The sequence below is a fragment of the Equus asinus genome, chromosome 5 (assembly GCF_041296235.1).
Source record: "Equus asinus isolate D_3611 breed Donkey chromosome 5, EquAss-T2T_v2, whole genome shotgun sequence".
Taxonomy (NCBI): domain Eukaryota; kingdom Metazoa; phylum Chordata; class Mammalia; order Perissodactyla; family Equidae; genus Equus; species Equus asinus.
The window spans coordinates 6,500,555-6,526,406 of NC_091794.1; the positions used below are offsets into that span (position 1 = coordinate 6,500,555).

The 25,852-nt window shown below is 39.3% G+C and overlaps 1 protein-coding gene across 10 annotated transcripts in view; it reads left to right on the forward strand.

Annotated features, from left to right (window-relative positions):
- The window catches only part of ZPLD1 (zona pellucida like domain containing 1), a 317,360-nt gene that overhangs the window by 37,384 nt on the left and 254,124 nt on the right, over nt 1-25,852 (forward strand). Inside the window, exon 4 of one of the 10 annotated variants that reach the window (XR_001399965.3) lies at nt 16,985-24,157. The exons of the other annotated variants lie outside the window; for them this stretch is intronic. The gene's annotated coding sequence lies outside the window, so the exon portion shown is untranslated. Of the gene's footprint in view, nt 1-16,984; nt 24,158-25,852 lie in introns of those variants that run through there. 10 annotated transcript variants of the gene reach the window in all.

The following is a 25,852-nucleotide window of genomic DNA, read 5'->3' on the forward strand; positions in this document are numbered from 1 at the left end:
TGGATGATCTATCCATTGATGTAAGTGGGGTGTTAAGGTCCCCTACTATTGTTGTGTTGTTAATACCCTCTTTTAGGTTTGTTAATAGTTGCTTTACATACTTTGGTGCTCCTGTGTTGGGTGCATATCTATATAAGTGTCATGTTTTCTTGGTGGAGTATCCCTTTGATCATTATATACTCCCCTGTTTGTGTCTTATTGCCTGTTTTATCTTGAACCTACTTTGTCTGATGTACATTTGGCAATACCTGCTTTCTTTTGTTTGCCATTAGCTTGAAGTGTCATCTTCCAACCCTTCACTCTCAGCCTGCGTTTCTCTTTAGAGGTGAGATGTGTTTCCTGGATGCAGCACATTGTTGGGTTTTGTTTTTTAATCCATCCTACCACTCTGTGTCTTTTGATTGGAGAATTCAATCCATTTACCTTTAGGGTGATTACTGATATATTAGGGCTCAATGCTGCCATTTTATCACTCATTTTTGATTGTTCTGCATTTCTCTTGTTTCTCATCCAATGTACTTTGGACTACCAATTCCCTTTGCTAGTTCTCTATGATCTCTTTATTTATCATTTGTGTCTCTGTTTTAATTATTTGTTTAGTGCTTACCATGACGTTTGTATAAAAAATCTCATAGATTAGATAGTCCATTTTCTGATAGCCTCTTATTTCCTTAGTCTAAACCAATTCCATCCCTTTTCTCTTCCCCTTCTAAGTTATTGTTGCCACAACTTATTCCATCTTGTATTGTGAGCTTGTGGTTAAAATGACAAGATTATAGTTATTTTTGATGTTTTTCTTCCCTTTGTCTTTAATGTTATAATTAAGTATTTGCTAACCTGTTCTGATAGAGAGCTGCAATTTTCTGATTTTGTCTGCCTATTTATCTCCTTGCTCAAGGCTTTGTAAACCTTTCTTTTTTTTGTTTCAGATACAAGGACCTTCTTGATCATTTCTTGTAGAGGGAGTCTTGTGGCAATGAATTCCCTTAGCTTTTATTTATCTGTGAAAGTTTTTATTTCTCCATCATATCTGAAAGGTATTTTCACTGAATAGAATATTCTTGGCTGAAAGTTTTGTCTTTCAGAATTTCGAATATTTTGTTCCACTCTCTCCTAGCTTGTAAGGTTTCTGCTGAGAAATCCACTGAAAGCCTGATGGGGGTTCCTTTGTAAGTTATTTTCCTAGGACTCTCTGAAAATTGCCTTGATGTCAGTGGAGGTGGAGGATCCTGTCTGTGACTATTGAGTACTTGAAATGTGGTTAGTGTGACTGAGAACTGAATTTTAAATTTAATTTACTTTTAATTAAAATTTAAATAGCCACATGGCTACTGGCCCCCATATTGGATGGTGCACTTCTAGATGAAGGATATGGGGGTTGTGGAAAAAAATCACAGAAAGGCAAATGTGGGGCAACCAGAGATATATTTTACTGATTTCACACTTTCTATGGTATCACTTTGTATTCCCAGGCAACAAGTAGTTTACAAATTACAAGTTATATTTAGCCAATTAACCCTATACGTCATTTTGTGTAGAATAAATAGATTGTTTACAGTAAGCCAAATTGATTAGATTTTCCATGTCCTTCATGATCTTATTTTACTCATATGAACTCAGCCAATGAAGGAAAGGAGAACATTGACTCAGAATTATCAGAATGGAGATTCTTTGCTGAATATTCAAGAAAGGCTGCAATTATTTTTCCCAATATGTAATTGCAAGTTTTGCTATATTTTTTCTCTTTGAATAACGGTTGTTTTTCCTCACTGCCTGTTGCCTAGATCAAGGCACTTACAAGGGCCACAGTCACATTCACTGAACCTCAACTAGGGTGAAGCCAAGGCCATTCTTCCTACCACTCTGAGAAGTATTGCCACCTCTTGGAAGAAGCAATCAATCAAACAAACAAGTCCAACAACCTCTCTTTCAATGTTAGTTGGACATACTGGCATAGAAATAGAATTTTCCTTCCTGGTATTACTGAGATGAATAATGAAAGTATTTTTTGATTGTGTTTTTTTTCTTTTATTAAGGCTAAGCTGTTCAGAAAATATTAATTAACTGGCACCAGAAATTTTGCCTAAATCACTTGGTGGCTGCTGGGAGCCCTGGAACCTAGATAGGAATGCAAATAATCTCTTTAAGCACAGCATAAGCCAAAACAATCCTTCTGCTGTTGTTCAGGAGGAGGAAGGGTGCCCTGTGGAATCTTTGAAAGGTCCTCTTAATTAACGTGGGCATAGTTAGCATGTCATTCCCATGCCAGATGGTTACACTAGAAATAGAATTTTGTCCACTCTCCATTTCAAGCCACGTAAAAATCTCTTGCCCCAAACTTTCTGCCTGTTTGTAGAATTCTTACATTCTTGTGGTCACCCATGACTCCAAAATGCTGTTTCCTCTGAATTAATTGGATTGGGTCATGAATCATCTTGCCATCCTGTAGCTGGTTTCTGTTCTGTATTGTGTCAAACCAAATGTGAAACTTATTTCTTTACTCAGTTTCCACAGATTTTTGCCACCACAAAGCATGGGTATCAGAATTAAAGATTTTATTTATGTCTAAGTTAAGACCTAGGACTCTCTGAAAATTGCCTTGATGTCAGTGGAGGTGGAGGATCCTGCCTGTGATACTTAAATGGGGAGAGAGCAAAGAACTGGTGACACCCCTCAGGGAAAGCGTAGGGAAGTGGACCTGCGGCCATAAGTTAGCAAACTTCAAAAAAGCTTTTCGAAAGGGATGAATATATGTTTGAAAGGAGCCATGTTATATAACCAGTAAATACAAGGATGTAGCATTTTGCTGAAATTGTCTGCTTCTCACTACCAACATGTAAGGCTGCCTTAATGCGGAAGGCCAATTTCCTTCCCAGTGGGAACCCAGAGTTCATTCTTTTAATAAGGGCGCTTTTGTTCTGTGGTGACCTATGTGGAAGAGAGGTGCAGGTGCAACATCATGAAGTAGAAATAAAACAATTCTACTCATCCTTACCAGCTGTCTTGGTAAGCTGTGCCACCACCTTTGCACTGTCCCCGCGGGTTCACCAGCAGCTTCTTGGAGTTCCTGAGGAGTTCATTCCATTTTCAAACCCTCAGTCAGGAGCTAGTTGTCCAAATATCAGTGCTGTTCTTTCTACCTCTTCTGGTTTCTTTCATGGACAGTTCCCCCCTGGACCTGCTTGAAATTTTGTTGAGGAGCTGCTTCAGAAAATTTATAAAGTTAGGACTCCAACTTAATCCCAGAGCCTAATCATTTAAAAAAATCTGCGTTTAATTGTATGAGTAATTAAACATATTCTCTTAATGGAAAGAATGGCCTAGAAAATTGTCTTCAGAGTATGCAATTTCTTAGGGAGGCCAAATAGACTAAGTTATTAAGAAATGGGAACATATTCTTCCTGGGATGTTCAGTAACAGATTATGCAGAGGATTTAGCTGTGTTTGTAATAAGGAGCTTAGAGACTGGACTCCAAGATTTCTGAAGCTTTCATGGCTAGAAGCAGGAGAAGATTACTAAATAATCTTCAAGATAAAATTTATTTATGGTGAAATTCACGAGTCCAAGGTGTAAAACTGAATGAGTTTTGATGAATGAATACATTTGTCTAACTACCACACAAATCAAGATAAGAAACATTTCCATCATCCCTGAAACTCCCCTATGCTCCTTTTCAGACAATCAGCACTCTCCACAGGCAACCACTGTTCTGAGAAATAGCTTAATTTTGCATCATGTAAATGAAATAATAAAGAACATATTCCTTTATGGCTGACTTCTTTCGTTCAACATAATGTTTTAAAAATTCATCCATGTTGTTGCATGCTTCAGATTTTTTTGCTGAGGGAGATTTGCCCTGAGCTAACAGATGTTGTCAATCTTCCTCTTTTTGTTTGAGCAAGATTCATCCTGAGCTAATGTCTGTGCCAATCTTCCTTTATTTTTTTGTATGTGGGTTCCTGCCACAGCATGGCCTCTGATGAGTGGTGTAGGTTGGTGCCTGGGAACTGAAGCCTGGCTGCCAGAGTAGAAAGCGCCAAATTTAACCACTAAGTCATGGGACCAGCCCCTTTGTTCTTTTTTTATTGCTGAGTAGTATTTGTCATATAGCTCCATTTACTTAACACTTCCTTTATTTTTTTATCAGTGTTCTGAATACAGATTCTGCATATATTTTCGAGATTTATACTTAATTGTTTCTTTGATTTTTGTTTATTTATTGGAACTGTTGTATATGATAATTTCAAAAATTTCACTGTCCAATTGTTTGTTACCATATGGAAATACTATTAATATTTGAATGTTGATTTTGTATCCTAAGATCTTGCTAAATTTACTTATAAGTTCTAGGAGCTTCCCCAACATTTAAAAAAATCCCTTCAAATTTTCTATGTAGACAGTCAAGCCTATCAGGTTAAGTAAGTTCCCCTCTATTTCTAGTTTTCTGGCAGTTTTCATCATGAAAGATGCTTGAAGTTTTTCAAATGTTTTTTCTACATGAGTTGATACGATCATGTGGCTTTTCTTCTTTAGCTTGTTAGTATGATGGATTACATTGATTGATTTTCACATAGTGAATCTACCTGACATTCTTGGGGGAAACCCCCCCAGTAGTGGTGTATTATTCTTTTTGTATACTGCTGGATTTAATGTGTTAATATTTTGTTAAGGATTTTTGCATTTATGTTCATCAGATATATTGGTGTGTAATTTTCTTTTCTTGTACTGTCTTTTTTTCTGGTTTTGGTAGAAGAGTAAGTCTGGCCTTGCAGAATGAGTTGGGAAGTGTTACTTCCTCTTCTATTTTCTGGAAGATACTTGCAGAGTTGACGTTATTTCTTTTTTAAATCTTTGGTAGAATTCACCAGGGAAATCATCTAGGCATGGAGTTTTCATTTTAGAAAGGTTTATAAACTATGAGTTAAATTTCTTTAATTGGTATAGACTCATTCAAATTATATTTTTCAGATTAGATGAGTTGTGGTAGTTTGAGTTTTTTGAGAAATGGGTCCATTTATCTAAGTTGTCAGATTTATGTGTGTAGCGTTGTTGGTGGCATTCTCTTTCCTTTTGGTGTCTGCAGAGGCTGTAGAGATATCCCCTAATCTGGCCCTGATATTGTTAATTTGTGGCTTGTCTTTTTCTTTGTCAGTCTAGTTAGAGGTTATTAGTTTTATCATTGGTTTCAAAGGACCAGCTTTTGGTTTTGTTGATTTTCTGTATTATTTTTCTGTTTTCAATTTCATCAGTTTCTGCTCTTCATTATTTCCTTCCTTTTGCTTGCTTTTGGTATATTTTGGTCTTTTTTTTTTCCAGTTTAAGGTAGATTTTTTTTTTTTTTATTTATTTTTTTATTAATGTTATGATAGATTACAACCTTTTGAGATTTCAGTTGTACATTTTTGTTAGTCATATTGTGGGTACACCACTTCCCCCTCCGTACCCTCCCCCCACCCCCCCTTTTCCCTGGTAACCACCGATCGGATCTCCTTCTCAATATACTAATTTCCACCTATGAGTGGAGTCATATAGAGTTCGTCTTTCTCTGACTGACTTATTTCGCTTAACATAATGCCCTCGAGGTCCATCCACGTTGTTGTGAATGGGCCAATTTCGTCTTTTTTTATGGCTGAGTAGTATTCCATTGTGTATATATACCACATCTTCTTTATCCAATCATCAGTTTCTGGGCATGTAGGCTGGTTCCACGTCTTGGCTATTGTAAATAATGCTGCGATGAACATAGGGGTGCAACGGACTCTTGAGATATCTGATATCAGGTTCTTAGGATAGATACCCAGTAATGGGATGGCTGGGTCATAGGGTATTTCTATTTTTAACTTTTTGAGAAATCTCCATACTGTTTTCCATAGTGGCTGTACCAGTTTGCATTCCCACCAACAGTGTATGAGGGTTCCTCTTTCTCCACACCCTCTCCAACATTTGTCGTTCTTGGTTTTGGATGTTTTTGCCAATCTAACGGGGGTAAGGTGATATCTTAGTGTAGTTTTGATTTGCATTTCCCTGATGATTAGCGATGATGAACATCTTTTCATGTGTCTATTGGCCATATTCATATCTTCTTTTGAGAAATGTCTGTTCATGTCCTCTGCCCATTTTTTGATCGGGTTGTTTGTTTTTTTGTTGTTAAGCCGTGTGAGTTCTTTGTATATTATGGAGATTAACCCTTTGTCGGATAAGTGGCTTGTAAATATTTTTTCCCAATTAGTGAGCTGTTTTTTTGTTTCAATTCTGTTTTCCCTTGCCTTGAAGAAGCTCTTTAGTCTGATGAAGTCCCATTTGTTTATTCTTTCTATTGTTTCCCTCAACTGAGGAGTTACAGTGTCCGAAAAGATTCTTTTGAAACTGATGTCAAAGAGTGTACTGCCTATATTCTCTTCCAAAAGACTTATTGTCTCAGGCCTAATCTTTAGGTCTTTGATCCATTTTGAGTTTATTTTGGTGTGTGGTGAAAAAGAATGGTCGATTTTCAATCTTTTGCATGTGGCTGACCAGTTTTCCCAGCACCATTTGTTGAAGAGACTTTCTTTTCTCCATTGTAGGCCCTCTGCTCCTTTGTCGAAGATTAGCTGTCCATAGATGTGTGGTTTTATCTCTGGGCTTTCAATTCTGTTCCATTGATCTGTGGACCTGTTTCTGTACCAGTACCATGCTGTTTTGATCACTGTAGCTTTGTAGTATGTTTTGAAATCGGGGATTGTGATTCCGCCGGCTTTGTTTTTCTTGCTCAGGATTGCTTTAGCAATTCGCGGTCTTTTGTTGCCCCATATGAATTTTAGGATTGTTTGTTCAATTTCTGTGAAGAATGTTCTTGGGATTCTGATTGGGATAGCATTGAATCTGTATATTGCTTTAGGTAGTATGGACATTTTAACTATGTTTATTCTTCCAATCCATGTGCAAGGAATGTCTTTCCATCTCTTTATGTCATCGTCAATTTCTTTCAAGAAAGTCTTGTAGTTTTCATTGTATAGATCCTTCACTTCCTTGGTTAAGTTTATCCCAAGGTATTTTATTCTTTTCGTTTCGATTGTGAATGGGATAGAGTTCTTGAGTTCTTTTTCTGTTAGTTTATTGTTAGTGTATAGAAATGCTACTGATTTATGCACGTTAATTTTATACCCTGCTACTTTGCTGTAGTTGTTGATTATTTCTAATAGTTTTTCTGTGGATTCTTTGGGGTTTTCTATGTATAAGATCATGTCGTCTGCAAACAACGAGAGTTTTACTTCTTCGTTACCTATTTGGATTCCTTTTATTTCTTTTTCCTGCCGAATTGCTCTGGCCAGCACCTCCAGTACTATGTTGAATAGGAGTGGTGAAAGTGGGCACCCTTGTCTTGTTCCTGTCCTCAGAGGGATGGCTTTCAGCTTTTGTCCGTTGAGTATGATGTTTGCTGTGGGTCTATCATATATGGCCTTTATTATGTTGAGGTACTTTCCTTCTATACCCATTTTACTGAGGGTCTTTATCATAAATGGGTGTTGGATCTTGTCGAATGCTTTCTCTGCATCTATTGAGATGATCATGTGGTTTTTGTTTTTCATTTTGTTGATGTAGTGTATCACATTGATTGACTTGCGGATGTTGAACCATCCCTGTGTCCCTGGTATAAATCCCACTTGATCATGGTGTATAATCTTTTTGATGTATTGCTGTAATCGGTTTGCCAAAATTTTGTTGAGGATTTTTGCATCTATGTTCATCAGTGATATCGGCCTGTAGTTCTCCTTCTTTGTGTTGTCCTTGTCAGGTTTGGGGATCAGAGTGATGTTGGCTTCATAGAATGTGTTAGGGAGTTCTCCATCTTTCTCAATTTTCTGGAACAGTTTGAGGAGAATGGGTATTAAGTCTTCTTTGAATGTTTGGTAGAATTCTCCAGAGAAGCCGTCTGGTCCTGGACTCTTGTTTTTGGGGAGGTTTTTGATTACCGTTTCTATTTCCTTACTTGTGATAGGTCTATTCAGATTCTCCATTTCTTCCTGATTCAGTTTGGGGAGATTGTAGGAGTCTAGGAATTTGTCCATTTCTTCCAGGTTGTTCAATTTGTTGGCATATAGTTTTTCATAGTATTCTCTTATGATCTCTTGTATTTCATTGGTATCTGTTGTGATTTCTCCTCTGTCATTCCTGATTTTATTAATTTGCGATTTCTCTCTTTTTTTCTTGGTGAGTCTGGCTAGGGGTTTGTCAATTTTGTTAATTCTTTCGAAGAACCAACTCTTTGTTTCATTGATCCTTTCTATTGTCTTTTTTGTTTCAATATCGTTTATTTCTGCTCTTATTTTTATTATTTCCCTCCTTCTACTGACTCTGGGCTTTGTTTGTTCTTCTTTTTCTAGTTCTGTTAGGTGTCGTTTGAGGTTGCTTATGTGAGCTTTTTCTTGTTTAGTGAGGTGAGCCTGTATTGCGATGAATTTCCCTCTTAGGACTGCTTTTGCTGCATCCCAAATGATTTGGTATGTCGTGTTCTCATTTTCATTAGTCTCCAGATAAAATTTGATTTCTTCTTTAATTTCTTCAATGATCCATTGTTTGTTGAGAAGCGTGTTGTTTAGTCTCCACATTTTTGCACCTTTCTCTGCTTTTTTCTTGTAGTTGATTTCTAGTTTAATAGCATTATGATCAGAAAAGATGCTTGATATTATTTCAACTCTCTTGTATTTATTGATGTTTGCTTTGGTTCCCAAAATATGGTCAATCCTTGAGAATGTTCCATGTGCACTTGAGAAGAATGTGTAACCTGCTGTTTTTGGATGAAGTGTTCTATATATATCTATTAAGTCCATCTGGTCTAATTTTTCATTTAATTCTATTATTTCCCTGTTGATTTTCTGTCTGGATGTTCTGTCCATTGGTGTTAATGGTGTGTTGAGGTCCCCTACTATTATTGTATTGTTGTTGATGTCTTCTTTTAGTTCTATTAAGAGTTGCTTTACAAATTTTGGTGCTCCTGTGTTGGGTGCGTATATATTTATAAGTGTTATGTCTTCTTGGTGGAGAGTCCCTTTTATCATTATATACTGTCCCTCTTTATCTTTCTTTATCTGTTTTGCTTTGAAATCTACCTTGTCTGATATTAGTATAGCGACACCTGCTTTCTTTTGTTCGTTATTAGCTTGGAGTATTGTTCTCCATCCCTTCACTCTGAGTCTGTGTTTGTCTTTGGGGCTGAGGTGTGTTTCCTGGAGGCAGCATATTGTTGGATCTTGTTCTTTGATCCATCCTGCCACTCTGTGTCTTTTGATTGGGGAGTTCAATCCATTTACATTTAGAGTGATTATTGAGACGTGGGGGCCTTCCACTCCCATTTTGTGTCTTGTTTTCCGGTTTTCTTCAGTTTCCTTTGTTTCTCGACCCATGGTTTAATCTGTTCTGATGTAGAGCTGCTACTCTCTGTTGTTGTCCTTCTACTTATCTCCTCTGCTCTTGGTTTTGTAGCCCCTTTCCTTTTTTGGATTTTTCAGGAGTGAGGGTTTTCCTGAGGATTTCCTGAAGAGGAGGTTTTGTGGCAATAAACTCCCTTAATTTTTGTTTATCTGGAAAAGTTTTTATTTCTCCATCGTATTTGAAGGATATTTTCGCTGGGTAGAGAATTCTCGGCTGTAGATTTTTGTCCTTCAGATTTTTGAATATATCATTCCACTCTCTTCTAGCCTGTAAAGTTTCTGCCGAGAAATCTGCTGATAGCCTGATGGGGGTTCCTTTGTAGGTTAGTTTCTTTTGCCTGGCTGTCCTTAATATTTTCTCCTTGTCGTTGACTTTTGCTAGCTTCACTACTATATGTCGTGGAGTTGGTCTTCTTGCATTGATAAAGTTTGGAGATCTATTGGCTTCTGTCACCTGCAGATCCATCTCCCTCACCAGATTTGGGAAGTTCTCAGCCATTATTTCTTTGAATAGGTTTTCTGCCCCTTTCTCCTTCTCTTCTCCCTCTGGTATACCTATAATCCTTACGTTGCATCTCCTAATTGTGTCTGATAATTCTCGGAGAGTTTCTTCATTTCTTTTAAGTCTTGCTTCTCTCTCCTCCTCTGCCTGCAACCATTCTATATTGCCATCTTCCAAATTGCTAATTCTTTCCTCCATATTATCGGCCCTACTGTTCAGAGCATCTAGATTTTTCTTAATCTCCTCTATTGTGTTCTTCATTTCCAATATTTCTGTTTGGTTCTTCTTTATCGTATCAAACTCTTTTGTGACATAGCTCCTGAACTCGTTGAGTTGTCGGTCAGAGTTCTCTCTTAACTCATTGAGAATCTTAATGATGGCTGTTTTGAAGTCGTCATCATTTAGGTTATATATCTCATTTTCTTTGGGATTGTTTTCTGTGTATTTGTTACCTTCTTTCTGTTCTGGAGATTTAATGTATTTTTTCATATTGCTTGATGTTGTTGATTTATGCCTCCGCATGGAGATAGAGTTTAGTTGCTCCTTTCACTTGTTTCAGCTGCTGTGGTGGGGGGAGCCGCTGTTTATACTTCACCTACCAGGAACCCTGTCCGTAGTTGCTAACTGGGCCTGGGCCCCTCTTCGTAGCCACAGTGGCCCTTTGTATTCCCTCCTCTGCCGTGGGGGCCGTCACAGGGGGGCTTCAGGCTGCAGGTGCCTACTGTTGCAGCCCACCTAGCTGTGCTCTCTCCTTGGGGTCTGCAACGGTGTTATGGGCTTTTCCAGCGGCCAGGGGTGGGATCACTTATATTTGTTGCTCCGTTGCTCTCTGCACCCACCAAAACTCACTTGTCCTCTATGGGTCGCAGGAGAGCTATTGGCATCTTCTACAGTCTGTGGTTAGTACACCTAGCTATGCTGCTTTTGCCCTGGGGTCTTCCAGCCTTGTGGCTGGCGGCTGGGTGCCTTCTACTGGTGCTGTGCAGAGGCTTTCCCTAAGGCTGCTGTGAGCCTGTAGGGTTTCCCACTAGGCTACTAAGCTGGGTCTCTGGAACTCTCTCCAGCCCCAGTCCTCTCTGAGATCTCCGGCAATCCCTAGCCTCACGGGGCGGGCAACGGCAGCTGGGGGTCGCCCCGCCCTCAGGGCTTCTCTCCCGGCCTCTGCCGGAAGCCCTGAATGCTGGGCGTGGCCCCTCTGCTAATGGCAGACAGAGAGTTTTGTCTGCTGCCTGGCGGAGCTCCGGCGCTTCCCCTCCGGGTCGCAGGACCGGCCTTTGAAACTTCCCCCCGCCCCGGTCCTCTCCGAGATCTCCGGCAATCCCCAGCCCCACGGGGCGGGCAACGGCAGCTGGGGGTCGCCCCGCTCTCTGGGATTCTCTCCGGGCCTCTCCCGGAGCCGTGACTGCTCAGCGTGGCCCCTCTGCTAACAGCAGACAGAGAGTTTTGTCTGCTGCCCGGGCGGAGCTCCGGCGCTTCCCCTCCGGGTCGCAGAACCGGCCTTTGAAACTTCCCCCCGCCCCGGTCCTCTCCGAGATCTCCGGCAATCCCTAGCCCCACGGGGCGGGCAACGGCAGCTGGGGGTCGCCCCGCTCTCTGGGATTCTCTCCGGGCCTCTCCCGGAGCCGTGAATGTTCAGCGTGGCCCCTCTGCTAACGGCAGACAGAGAGTTTTGTCTGCTGCCCGGGCGGAGCTCCGGCGCTTCCCCTCCGGGTCGCAGAACCGGCCTTTGAAACTTCCCCCCGCCCCGGTCCTCTCCGAGATCTCCGGCAATCCCTAGTCCCACGGGGCGGGCAACGGCAGCTGGGAGACCTCCGTGCCCTCCGTGTCTCTCTCTGGGACCCTCCGGGCGCCCCGAGCACCAGGCTGGATCTCCCCGCCAATGGCGGGGAGAGACTCTCCCCGCGGGCTCAGGTGTGCAACTCCAAAGTTTCCCTCTGCGTTTAGGAGTAATTGCGGGGGGTTTAGGTAGGGTTCTGGTCACCTGTTTCCACCGTCGCTCCTCTGTTGTGTTCTCGCTCCTGGCCTAGATGTGTGTGGATCCTCTGGGGGCGTCCGTTGGAAGAAAGCCGCTTGCGGGTACTAGGCTGCCCGTCGGGGTCGGAGAGTTTTCACCTATTTCCACATCCTCCCGGAGGAAAGTCCATTCGCCTTCCGATGTATAGTCGCGTGGGTGTCTCAGACGTCCTGAGATGTTGTCTGGATATCCTTTGTCAAGCGATAAGTGTCCAAATAATTGTAGACTCGAAGGGCGAGAGACAAAGAGGACTACTCACGGCGCCATCTTCTAAGGTAGATTTTTATATTGTTGATTTGAGAAATGTCCTCTTTGATCCATAGATTATTTAGAATTGTGTTATTTAATTACCAGATATTTGGAGATTTTCTATTTATCTTCCTGTTGTTGAATTCAAGTTCAATCCCATTGTGATCAGAGAACATATTTTGTATGTTTTCATTAAAAAAATTTCATTGAGGTTTGTTTTGACCAAGGATACGGTCTATCTTGGACCATGTTTCATCCACCCTTGAGTAAATGTGTATTCTGTCACTCAGTGGAATTTTATAAATGTTAATCAGCCCCATTTATCTATCAGTCTGTTCTTCTACATCTTTGCTAACTTTTAAAATCTTCTTCTTCTATTGATTACTGAATGAGAATTTTGAGGTCTCCAACTACAATCGGAACCTTCTTTTTAATTCTATCAATTTTTGTCTCATATTTTGAGGCTCTGTTGTTGGATAATGAACGTTTAGGATTGTTATGTCTTCTTGGCAAATTAACCCTTTAATCATTAGGTAATGCTCCTCCTCACCCCTGGTAACTTTTTCTTGCTCTAAGGTTTCTTTTTTTCTGTTATTAATAGTCACTCATTTTATTTTGATTAGTATTGCATGTCACATATTTCCTATTCTTTTACTTCTAACTTACTTATATTTAAAGTGGGTTTATTGTAGTGTATAGTTGTGTCTTTTTTTGTATATTCTGAAATTTCCATTTTTAAGTTGTTGCATTTAAAGCATTTACTTTTAATGTAATTATTTACATGTTTAAAATTTTTAAATATGTTTAAAACAGATAGGTCTACTGTTTTATAATTTTTTTCTGTTGTTTTCTATAATTTTTTATTCCTCTATTTCTACTTTCCTGCCTTCTTTCATGATATTTGAATATTTTTTAGTATTCCTTTTTTGTGTGTGTGTGTGAGGAAGATTGGCCTTAAGCTAACTTCTGCTGCCAATCCTCCTCTTTTTGCTTGAGGAAGATTGTCACTGAGCTAACATCTGTGCCAATCTTGCTCTATTTTGTGTGGGATGCCACCACAGTATGGCTTGATGAGCAGTGCTAGGTCTGCGCATGGGATCCAAACCTGTGAACTCCAGGTGGCCAAAGTGGAGTGAGCAAACTTAACCACTATGCTGCCAGGCTGGCCCCTTTTAGTATTCCTTTTTATCTGTTGAGTTTTTGACTATGCCTCTGTGTGTGTATGTATTTTAATGGTTGCTGTAGAGATTACAACATATTTATACTTAAATTTTCACAGTCTACTTAGAATTAATATTTTATCACTTCACATGGAATAGAAAAATCTTACCATCCTCTGGATTCCTTAATGTGGTTATTTTCATATGCATTATACTGACATACATTGAGGCCTCATGGGATATTATCATTTTTTATTTCATCCATTATAAATATTTTAAAGAACTTAGCAGAAAAATAGTCTCATATTTATTCAGGTAGTTGCCATTTCTGTTGACCTTCCTTCATTTCCAAAACTTCAAGTTTCCCTTTGAGATCATTTTCCTTCTTTCTTCATATCTTCCTTTGGCATTTCTTTCAGTGTAGGTTTGCTGTTGACAAATTTTGTAGTTTTTCTTCATCTGATAATGTTTTAATTTCTTCTTCATTTTTGAAGGATATGTTCACTGGAGGTAGAACACTGAGTTGACAATTCTTCTATTTCAGCACATTAAAAATTGTGTCCTTCAGGCATCCATGGTTTCTCATGAGAAATCTACACTCCTTCATGTTGCTGCTGCCCTCTATGTAAAGGATTACTTTTCTTTGGCTGCTTTCGAGAAATTGTCTTGATTTTTAGTTTTCAGAAGCTTCATAATGATATGTTTGGGCATAAATTTCATTTAATCTATCCTGTTTTGAGATTCACTGAGCTTGAATCATAAGTTTGTATCTTTTTCCAAATTTAAGAAGTTTTCAGCCATTATTTATTCAAATATTTTTCTCTGTACCTCATTTTTTCTCCCTTTCTTTTGGGATTTCAATAGCATGAGTGTTAGATCTTTTGATATTGTTCTATAGGTCCCTGAGTCTCTGTTTATTTTTTAAAATCTTTTTTCTCTGTTTCATTCAGATTAGGTAATTTCTATTGATTTATTTTCGAGTTCACTAAGACTTTCCTCTATCATCTCTATTTTGCTATTGAGCTCATTCAGTGAACTTTTAAATTTGGTTATTACATTTTTTAGTTCTAAAATTCATATTTGGTTGTTTTTTTTTTTTTTTTTAAAGATTTCATTTTTTTCCTTTTTCTCCCCAAAGCCCCCTGGTACATAGTTGTGTATTCTTCGTTGTGGGTTCTTCTAGTTGTGGCATGTGGGACGCTGCCTCAGCGTGGTTTGACGAGCAGTGCCATGTCCGCGCCCAGGATTCGAACCAAGCAAACACTGGGCCGCCTGCAGCGGAGCGCGCGAACTTAACCACTCGGCCACGGGGCAAGCCCCCATATTTGGTTGTTTTTTATGTATTCTATTTCTATGCTAAGACTTTCCATCTTTCTATTTGTTTCCTGAGTGCTTACCTTTACTTCTTGAAGCACAGTTATAATAGCTGCTTTATACGTATTGTCTAATAACTTCAACATTCATGTCATCTTGGGGTTAGCATCTACCAATTTCCTTTTCCTTGCTAGATGTTGAGATTTTCCTAGCATTTTGTATATCAAATAATTTTGGAATGTATTGAAATTTTGAATATTCTGTTATGTGACTGTAGATCTTATTTAAATCATATGGTAATTCTTTTTTCAGCAGACTGTCAACCTGGTTAGGTTCAGGTCCCACTCACCTTCTGTGACCTGTGGCTTCCCATCAGTTTAGTTTTCAAAGCTGGTGTATTGCTTTTCTGATCCATACTGTGTGTGTATCACCAGTGGCCAGTCTTGGATCTGGTCAGTCAGTGATCTACCTTATAGTTCACTTCTCAAAACCTGTGGTATGCTGTTTGGGGTTAGAGCCACACATTTACAGCTTTAAAGGGAGCCCAAGAGTTCATACACAACCTTAAGAGGTCATTTTCTTTAGCTCCATCCTTCTTGTAATGTGCCTGACTCTTTCTGGCTGCGGGTCTCCACCTCTCTTTCCCATTCCTCCAGCAGGAAAGTAAGAGCTTTAGTCTCTCCACTCTGTTGCACATTTCCTACAACAGCTTCTGCTTCTGGGGTTAAGCAGCAATAGGACAGAGAGAGAAAAAAGCAATCGGATTCCTTGTGCGTTATTAGTACCACCATGAATCAGGCCATCTGGTCAGCAAGAAGGGTTCCCCTCCTTCTGCTCATCCACTGCTGCCATCACCATCACCAGTACTGAGGGATTGCCTAGGAGCTGAGGTTTGCACACATAGCAATTTAATTTCCTGCTAGAAAAACAAATCAACACACTTCAGAGGAAGACGATAGAATCCAGAGTCTCTATAACGTATCATTCACTATGTCTAGTATATAATAACACAGTAGACAATTAAATTACTGGATGATAAACTGAAATTTGATTTTAAGTTTGTTAGGTAGAAGACTGGTTTTCAGTTTCGTTTGGGTGAGTATGTGGGAAGCTCAAGATGTTTACCAAACCCATGCTCTACACTTTAGACTCTTCTTCCTCACAGGGTGCAGATCAAATCTCTGCTAACTTCTTTCAGTCTTCCGGTTGTTATTTTCCACTAGGATCCTGGGAGCCAAACTCTGTCCTCTCACAGCTCAGACCAACAAGCTTGTAGCTTTCTGCTTGAATTCTTGGTGAGCCATGCAGACCAGGGAATATCCTAGTGGAAAAACCTTATACACTGAGATTACACACAATATGTTTCCTTCTTCCAGTTTCTACCTTCTTCTGGTCACTCTACAGTGGTTCTGAACAGTTACTTCTTATATCTTGGCCAGAGTTTATGATTGTTTCTGTGGGAGGGTTTCTCTGCTACGAGCTACTCTGCACATACCAGAACCAGAACTGCTAAATATATTTATTCATTCCTTTATCTACCACCTACATTCATAATATGTTAATATTTTGCCATATTTGTTTTCATTTTATTTTCAAAAATAAAATCTTACAGAGTTGAAGCCCCATTTATATCACATCCTCAGCCCCATTCTCCTCTCTTCTTCCCCAAAGACAACCAATGTTTTAAGATAGATGACCCTCTCTGCTCATGTCTCTGTAGATTACTGTCAATTAGTATATTTATATAAAATATATTTACATAAGTTATTTCACATTATTATTCTATAACAGTCTTCTATTTTCTAGATCTATCCATATTGTAGATCTAATTCATTCATTCAAACTATTAGGTTACTATTTTAAAACTGCTAGTGATTTTCTCTGTTGCTTTAAGGGGGGACACATAATTATCTTTTGGTCAGGGTTGTGCCTTTCTTTTGGGCAAAACTTTAATGCCCCCCTTCAAGTTATCCGTAGGTAAATCCAAAATATCATTTGGGATGGAGAAGTTACAGACAGGAGAAACTCAGCTGTTCTATAACGGGAAGCCTGGACTCTCATGTGGGTAGAGTGGTGTCTCTGCAAATTGTATGATCTCATGTTGATTAGCTGGGGGAGCAATGGAAGCTGAGGACACCTTTGGGATGTTTCTGTCTATAATAGATAAGATGGACCCTGAAAATGGCAGCAAGCCGTGACACTAAAGAAGGAGAAGATGAGTTGAGAGACTTCTGGTGAAGAGCTGTGACCAATTCTCTCTAGAAGTAGAAATAGCTGATATCCAATTTTAAGTTTTCTTTGTCTGACTTTAAATTCCCCTTTATAATATTCTAGTCTCCAGTGAAGATGGCTGGACTTTGGAGAGGTGCGGCAGCAGAGATCCTTGGAGCATCTGCCTGAATTGGCAATGGATATAGAACAACCTACACAGACTTGCAGAACGTCTATGTCCAATCATTGGGACCATTAAAAATACTTAGAGAGAGGATCCTGTAAAAGATTGAACATCACGTTCAAGTGGAATGAGAGACTTTGGTTACTGTTATTTGGGGAAGTAAAGGGAAGACCCGTGAACACTGGAGTCTTTGTAATGTGCTTAATAAAAGGACAGAAAAAATGATTCACCTCAGGAGTACAAAACAACCATTTCCAAAATTATTAATCTCACCATTTAGTTTCATTTGGCAACCTCAGAATGCTCAATGCAATACTTGAGTTGTAGCAGGTGTTTCTGTAAGTGAGCTTTTTATAGAATCATGAAATAACAATGCTTTACTCCCTTAATGGGTTCAAGTTCTGGGTGGAGATAACGAGTCGATGTTTGATAGTTACCAGGGCCAAGTGCAGATCAAGAATTGCCTTAAAAAATACAATTCAGTAAGGAAAAAGGAAATGTTTAATTTTCAAATGTCTTTTAAATTGGAAAATAAGCTTTTCAGTTAAAAGAAATATAAGCACTTTGGTGAATCCTACAGCAATTTTTGGTACTAATCCTTTCTTATTGTAGACATTTTCAAGCATTAGTGCCGAATGTTGCCATTCTTCAGGCTGCACTAATGAAGACTTCTAGATAAGAGTCTTAGAGCACTGTGGGTTTAGGAGTAAGAAACAATGAAAAAAAAGAAAACTCAAAATAGTGGTTTTCAATTTTATTTTAAATTAAATGAATTGTTTTTAATTAAGTGACTTTTAGAACCAGTAGTCTCCTTTTTAATCTGATTTCCAAGGTATTCATGTTAATTGAACCAGGTCATTATTTTCAAATGTTTCTTAAAAATTACTTTTTCTCATAGAACAGATGAATATTTTTTCTAAAATGATAATATAATTTATACTGACAACTACTCAGAAAATCTGGCTATAGATTCTGTCCTTGGATTGTCTATTGATCAGTCGGTTTTTGGAAAAAAACATTTTATTACTATTTTTGTCTTAGAGGCCTCATCATCTAAACTGAACTTTAAATCTTCCTTACAACATAAATTATTTGAACTGATTGGAGGCTGATGTTGTTATGTTAAAATTTAGATTTTGGCAAATCTCCTACAGTTTAGAAATCTGATAAGGAAAGCTTTGGCAGGCTGGCTTACAGCTTTAACTTATAAGCGATAACTGTGAGGGTCCTTGCTAAGCTCTGGAGGAAGTTTCAGTTGCTTTTTGTCTGTTAGGACATATAAGTTGCTGATCTATAAGTTATTCTAAAGCAATGCCTATTGTCCTGGAAGTCTTGGGTTTTGATAATATTTTGACTTCTTGAAGTACAGCTAGTTGGTCTGTTTATTAATTTCCTAATTGGTGTTTAAAGGATTCATTAAAAAAATGCCCTGGTCATTTGACAAATTAATGAGCTAATTTCAGACAGAGATAAAATAATGATGATAATAATCAGGATGATGAGATGTAAGCGACTGGGTGGCCCCTTCCGATGGAGTCTTTGTGAAAGACTTTTCTGAGAGGGGACCTTGGAGCTGAGCATGGATGGAAACATGAGGTGGCCTGGCAGAGAAGGAGCTGGAGGAGGAGCAGTGCAGGGACAAGGAAACAGGCAAGACAGAGGCCCTGGGGTGGGAAGAAGCTTCCGGTGCTTGAGGGATAACAAAGAGGCAAGTGGAAGTGCAATGGCTGAAGGGACGAGAAGTCTCAGGAGAGCCAGGAGAGAGATTGAGGTTCAGACTGCGTGAGCCTTGCTGCAAAGGAGTTCTGGTTATGAACGTGGAATTACGCCTAAGATACGGTAGAGTGAAAAAACATTGTTTCAAACAGCCTTAGTGGAAAGACGCCCTTCGTGTCAAACTGGATACTCATTTCCATATGTATCAATAAGCACAGAGATAGTTTGGGGTGTGTGTTCAGCAAAACGCTAACACTGGAAATCACTGGGTGCGGGACCTCAAGTGATACTTGTTCTCCTTTTTGTATTTTTCTGTATTGCTTGAATTGTTTACAAAAAACAACAGAGACATATCAAATATGCATTTCTGAAGAAAGAGCTGTGGTCCTTTTCAGCTAAGATTTGATATTAAGACAACATTGACATTATTGTGGCTTCCAAACTCATGAGAAGTGGGAAGAAGAGAGACTGATGAAGAAGAGTTTATTGACTTTCATTAAGAAATATAGAAATAAAGTGACACACATTTTTTTTGTTTTCATTGACTGTGGAAGATAGAAAGAGGCTCAAAAAATCTAGAGTGCACAGAACACAACTAACCAAATCTCCCTCATTATGTACCAACATAAGCTTTCCACATACAACCTACGAAGTGCAAAAAGAATGATAAAACATTAAAAAAAAAGATAACTGAAGGAAGGAGGTGGGAAGGTAAGAAGGAGAAATAGTATTCAAGCTCCACATGAGTTCAATTACTCATTCTTTCAATACAGATTTTAACACAATCTGTATTAAATAACAAGGGTTATGTGCAAGAAGTTGAGCTGGGTTAAATTCTCATGAGTGTAAGAATGCAATGAGGCCACAAAGGGAAGCAAGTAGGGCAGAAAGACAGAGCCTAGAGCTGCTGCCTTCTTGACAGAATGGTCGGACTCAGTCAGGGTGTCAATGTTCCACCAAAAAATAAAGGGAAAATCCTCCTTAACCTTACTTCTTCCTTCAGAATCTTTCCATTGTTTTCGGCTATGCTACTCGTTTTCACTTCTCCACATTTATCTCTTGTTTCCACCCTCATGTTTCTGTGGTATCCATGGAGTTCTGATACAGAGAATTCACTTGAACCAGCTTTGTATTTGATGTGTAACCAGTTCCATGGAAAACTACCAGGAGAGCTTTACTGTCCCAATGTTGGACTCCTTCCATAGATTCTCTGAGACAACTTATAAAAGTGGCTTGGGTTCCATTCCATATATGGAGAACAGGGTTTCCTGTCTCGATTCAATTAAGCAAATGCCTGTGTTTTGGCAAGGAAAAAAGACAAGCATTAATCATTTCCAGCTTATCCATATCAGGATGTTTACTCCCAAAAGACAAAGATTCAATTCATATCTTTTTTATTAGGACTTCCAGGTATTTTTCTCAATGTAGAAGATTCTAGAAAACTAGAAAAGATTCTTTGTAGACACATCCTTGCTCAGAAGAATAGCAGGGAGGCTGTAGCCGAAGAACACCTTGACCATGCTCGCGGATAACCGGCTGTTTGCACTGGTCTGCTGTGACTAGAGTCCATTTGTTATAGTGAATCAAGTTTGACGGTGGTCTCTGACGCTTCTGGCTGCTTTTGCCCTGCTCCCATCTCCACCCTTCCAAAGGTAGTAGGTTGTTGTCAGGGTTGGATCTGATCTGCGGCCATATTGAAATCCACCCTCTTCTCTCCCACCTGAGCTCTGTTCCTCCATCCTGCAGGATTGCACCTAACTTTTTGCTTACCTGGGTTTCATGGGCTTAGATTTGACTCTCAATTCTTGCCCCAGTAGCTGCTACAGTTGGCTTGGTGGCCACTGCAACAGAGTTCCCTCTTACACTCTGTTTCAGCAACTGTATGAGCCGAGCTGAGGCTAGCACCCAGGCTGCAGCAGAACCATCTAGGTAGCGGCGGGCCTGGGCCACTTGGAGAAGAGATAAAGCCGAAGAAACAGAGTGGAAAACATGAAAATTCACGAGTCAATATGTCTTTAGACATACTGTCATTTTGTCTTCAATAGAAGACAGGGGCCCATGCTTGTGAAGGGCTGCACTTGTCACCAGTGACTTCCAATATATATATACCTCCCTGGCCACCCCAGCCACTAAAGGCTGTAGGTGGCAGCTGGGTATGCTTTTTTTCCTAGCCAGTTCTGACCACCAGTAAGAATCTTTAAGAGGACTGTGACATTTGAAATTACTTGCTAGCATTTCTGATTTGCAGACTCTATTTTCAGAAGGTTAGTTCACTCTCTTTTTTGGTGAGGAAGATTTGCCCTGAGCTAATGTCTGTGCCCATCTTCCTCTATTTCATATGTGGGATGCTGCCACAGCATGGCTGACGAGTGGTGTAGGTCTGTGCCCAGGATCCGAACCCATAAACTTGGACCACTGAAGTGGATAACATCGAACCTAACCACTATGCCATGGGGCTGGCCCCAGTTAAGTCACGTTTTAATTAAACTAGTTTGGCTCCCATTTGGATAGTGATGGGGTACCTTGATTATGTTCTGGAACTAGGCATAATCTTTGGTAAACATTAGATTGACATATTTTCTTATCTATTAATTTTTTTCATAAAAATTTCTTTTTTAAACAAGCAATGCAACAAAACTTACTTAAAAGAAAATATTTAAAGTAATATGTATTTTAAAAGAAAAAATATGTGTACCTTAGTTACTAATCCATAAATGTTGATAAACACAGTTTAATCTGACTTTAGCTTTATTCTTAGATTTTGACTGAGTATTTCCTTTTATCTCACTCCAAATCTTTTCATAAAGTTGATACATAGAATTCTGGGCTCGTACAAGTTAGTCTGGTATTAAAAGCCGTTGTAGTTTCTCAGGACTGGCATGACACATCAACTTCCAAATAAGAGATTTTCTTGACTACCATCATTCATAACTTTGTGCTAAACAGTTCTTTCCTTTGTGTAACAGAATAACTAAAAAAGAGAAAAACATGAACGGCATTCTATGCTGATAGTACAAAAGCTTAACAGTTTTTGATATAATCACATGGAAGTGACTTTTGTCGCTAGTCTTAAATAAATGATAAATAACTAATTTCCATCAATTTATTAGTTGGAAGCTGGTAACCATATGTTACTCAAGACTGAAACATTATACAGATCTTTCTCCCTTGTTTTATCTCATTGTGTTCCTGAAACTATATTCTCAAGTTGACTGTGTGGATTCAAACAATACTTACGTATCATAGGATTGGATCTATGTCCAGAAAGAAAAAAAAACCTCACAAAAAATGCCAAATTCTTGCTCCACCCAGGCCACCCAAGTGGTTAGGACCTATCCTTGACTTCTACTGCATATGAGTATGTCTAGCCATACAGCCTTGGGCTTTTACAAAGAATTTCCAGACCAGTTGGTAAGATTTGTTGCTGAATGTAATGGATATAGCTTACATTTAGAATTTGTAGGGTTTTTTTTTTTTGAGGAAGATTAGCCCTGAGATAACACCTGCCGCCAATCCTCCTCTTTTTGCTGAGGAAGACAGGCCCTGAGCTAACATCCGTGCCCATCTTCCTCTACTTTATACGTGGGACGCCTGCCACAGCACGGCTGGACAAGCGATGCCTAGGTCCGCACCCGGGATCTGAACCGGCGAACCCTAGGCCACCGAAGTGGAACTTGCAAACTTAACTGCTGCGCTACTGGGCCGGCCCCTAGAACTTATAGTTTTAACCTTTACAAACAAAAAAAGGGTATTTTTTTATTCACGGGAAGAGAAACTTCTCACGCAAGGATCTCAGGAATACGGAGCGATATTCATGGAGGCAGAAGCGGTTGGTTCTATCGCCCTTGTACCTTGCGTTGAGCACCTAAGCTCCTGTGCCCCATCAACCGGTTCTAGTTTACAGATAGCCACAGGAACTTGGCATTGTCAAAAATCAATATTCTAGTTCCCTTGAGGCGTCCTCTCGATTTCCTTTTGATCACATCCTTTAGTTACTTGTCTCCTTTTTCTGTTGTCTCCTCCTTCACTCCAATCTGGGACCACAGTTGAGAAGAAGTCTCATTTCCCCACAGCACTAGCACACGCTGCTCTGGGATTCCTCTCGGTGGAATGCTGGAGGATATTTGGAGACAAGATCCCTGGCGTGAGGGGTTGGTATCCCCAAAATAAACAGTGGCGGCAATGGGGTAACTCCAATGGTGTTAATGCCTTATTTCCTTTTTCTAAAAGAAAATAATTTATTTATTTAAAATATTAAAAAGATCACTCATGAGCATTTTTTTCTCATATAGAATCAGTGAATATAACTGATAGGAAGTAAAGAAATACAATCAAATCCAAGAAATAATGGCAGGCATGTCTTATTCTACAGCAAATGTTCATACTTAACAAAAAATATAAAAAACAAAAAAAAAAGAAACCCTCCCAAAATGAAGGGGTTCAGTTTCTAGCTATGCTTTTCTGTATCACGCTCCTTCCTCTTCCTGCTGTGAACGACAGCAAGGCGAATAGTTGGCTTATGGGTTAGGGTGTCTGGCTTGTTTGTATGGCCATTTGCCTTTTTTTTTTTTTTTCAGGACTAGCTAGAGGAAATGAGCTGTTGGTGGGGTGTACCAAGGATATGAACAATTTAGCTCACGTGCTTTAGTTTTCCTTTCCAACAAATAATAAATGGAAAAGGAAGCTGAGTTTGTGAGTAAATGTAATGTGTGAATAAACATGTCTATGATATCAATCCTGCACTTACACTACTCCTGTCATGTCTGTGTTGATGGTCCCAGTGGACAAAGTGGTTGGAATTGAAGGCCACCCAGTTCAGGGATTAGTTCTAGTCATGGTCCCAATTATTATTGTTGCTGTTGTTATAAAAACCGAGTTGTAATCCTCAGAGTCGAATGTTTTGATCCGTGTTATGTCAAGACAGCTGAGGCGGTCAAATTCCCCATATCAAGCAGCCATTTGGCAGCCATGATCATTATCACTCTCAGTGTAAACTAACTTCTACATACTCTGAGTAGATAGCTATGGGCTTTTAGATGGCTAAGCGAGCCTCACTTTAACTGAGGAAAGAAAAGAAAAAAAAGTTAATTTATCTACTGATTTCTTTCCAGGTTTTACTGAAAGTCAGGGCCCGATCTTAGTCAGTTTCCTGGAGTTTACAGGGAGCCTGCTTCTTTGCCGCAGTACTGAGCGTTCATTACCTTAAAGCAGCAAAAAGGACATCGGCTTCCTTATCAGCTTCTCAGTTCCTGGATTTGCTGTTTTTAGAATAGGAAAGCAGTAGCTGCCCAGAATCCACAATCTGAAGAGCTGCTGGAAAAATAGATCTTTCTTGTTTCTTGGAATCAGAGGGAGATATTTCTTGGCTTGCTGGTGCACAATTTTAGTTGTCTTCATATCTGTTCATACCAGTGAAAAAAATGGTTCATTCATTTCTTCTAGTATGTTCATGTATGTCTTTATGTGTGTGTGTGTGTGTGTGTGTGTGTGTGTGCATAGCTGGGTGTATTTTCAGATCACGGTCGTCAATATATTTTTGGAACATTAATTCTAAAGATGATTTCTGAACGTTGCACTGGTCTTACAGTATTTCCCTTCTTGAAGCTCCATAATACCTATTATTATATTAAAGACTCTAGAAAGTCCCCAACTGAAGAGACATTTGACCTCGGTTTGACCCAGGATTTCCCCAACTTCATTTGCCCATGAAGTCCTTTTTCAGATAATGATTAATAGTATCTCAGTTCTGTAAATGTGTTTAGGAAATGCTGAACTAGATGATTTTTTTCGAAGGATTTTGATGGCTACAACAGCCTGTTATACAGAGACACACAGAGGAATGTGAAGACGTAGGCTGACGCCGGTTTCAAAGTTTCGACCAGGTTCTTTAAGCTTGGCTTAGCCAGTTTGACTTCTCCAAGCTGTGATCTCCCGAAGCGCTGCGAGACCACTAGACTCTGTGAAATTCTTTCTGTGCAAGTGGCAGCTGATAAACGGGCTTACTAAGATTTAAAAAAAAAACAAAACTTAACTGGAACGTTCCTTTTCCTGAAGTAAACTGCCAAGCCAATTTTATTAGGCAAATCCACAAAGCTATTTTCTGTTTCTTCTACCATTTGATACTTGGTGAAGCTGGGATCAAAAATATACAGGTTTTTTCCAGGAACATATGCTCATCCCAGGAAAAAAAAAATAGAAATGAAGAAAAGTGTTCCTTAGGTATCTGAGGATTCCAATCCCTGGTGGTATTTGCTGAGGGCAAAAAGCAACATTTAACATGACAAGTGCTTTTGGTGCCTGAGATTACTCAGTGAACAGCAATTTGAGTCGGTTTTGATCAAAACTAAGGACAAAGGTTCCGAATTTTTTTGATCTTTGCCTGATGTTGAGAAAAAAAGGGTAGAGGAAAGGACAGAGTTATTAATTAACTTCTGTAAAAGGCATTTTGTTTGATTAATGGTTCAGAGTTAGGTTTAAATTAGGGCCAGGTGTACTGGATAATTAAGTACTTAGTCAGATTATTACCAGGAGATCCTGCCAGGAAATTTATTAACTTATAGGCTACTTCTGAGCCTATTTTCCTCCATCTTCCCCTTCCCTGTTTTTAAATATAGGTTTTATAACTGACTTTTTAAAAACATAGCTATGACTTCAAGAAACAACAAAAAACAAACATCAAAGAACTAGTCTATTGGGATAAGGCTGAAATCTTGATCAAGGACCCAACGTAAATAATTTTAGCGTGCTTGACGGTGAAAGCACAGATATATTCCAGGTTGTGCTGCACGTCTAGAGCTGTCTGACTTACTAAACAGAGAACGTCACACAGCAGTGACTTAGAATAGTCTAGATTAAATCAAAAGGCACAGACCGGTGATCTAGATAATAAAAAAATTCTCCTTTCTCCCCCTTATTTGTCATTTCGGGCAAAAATTTTATCTGGAGATCAGCTAGATAAGGATAACTATTGCCTTAAAAAACAATTTTCTTTTAAATTTTTTATTGTAGAAATGTTTTAGCACACAATAGTAGAAAAAAATAGTATAATGAGCTCCCACATACTAATCCGTTAAAACTTATCAACTTTTCCC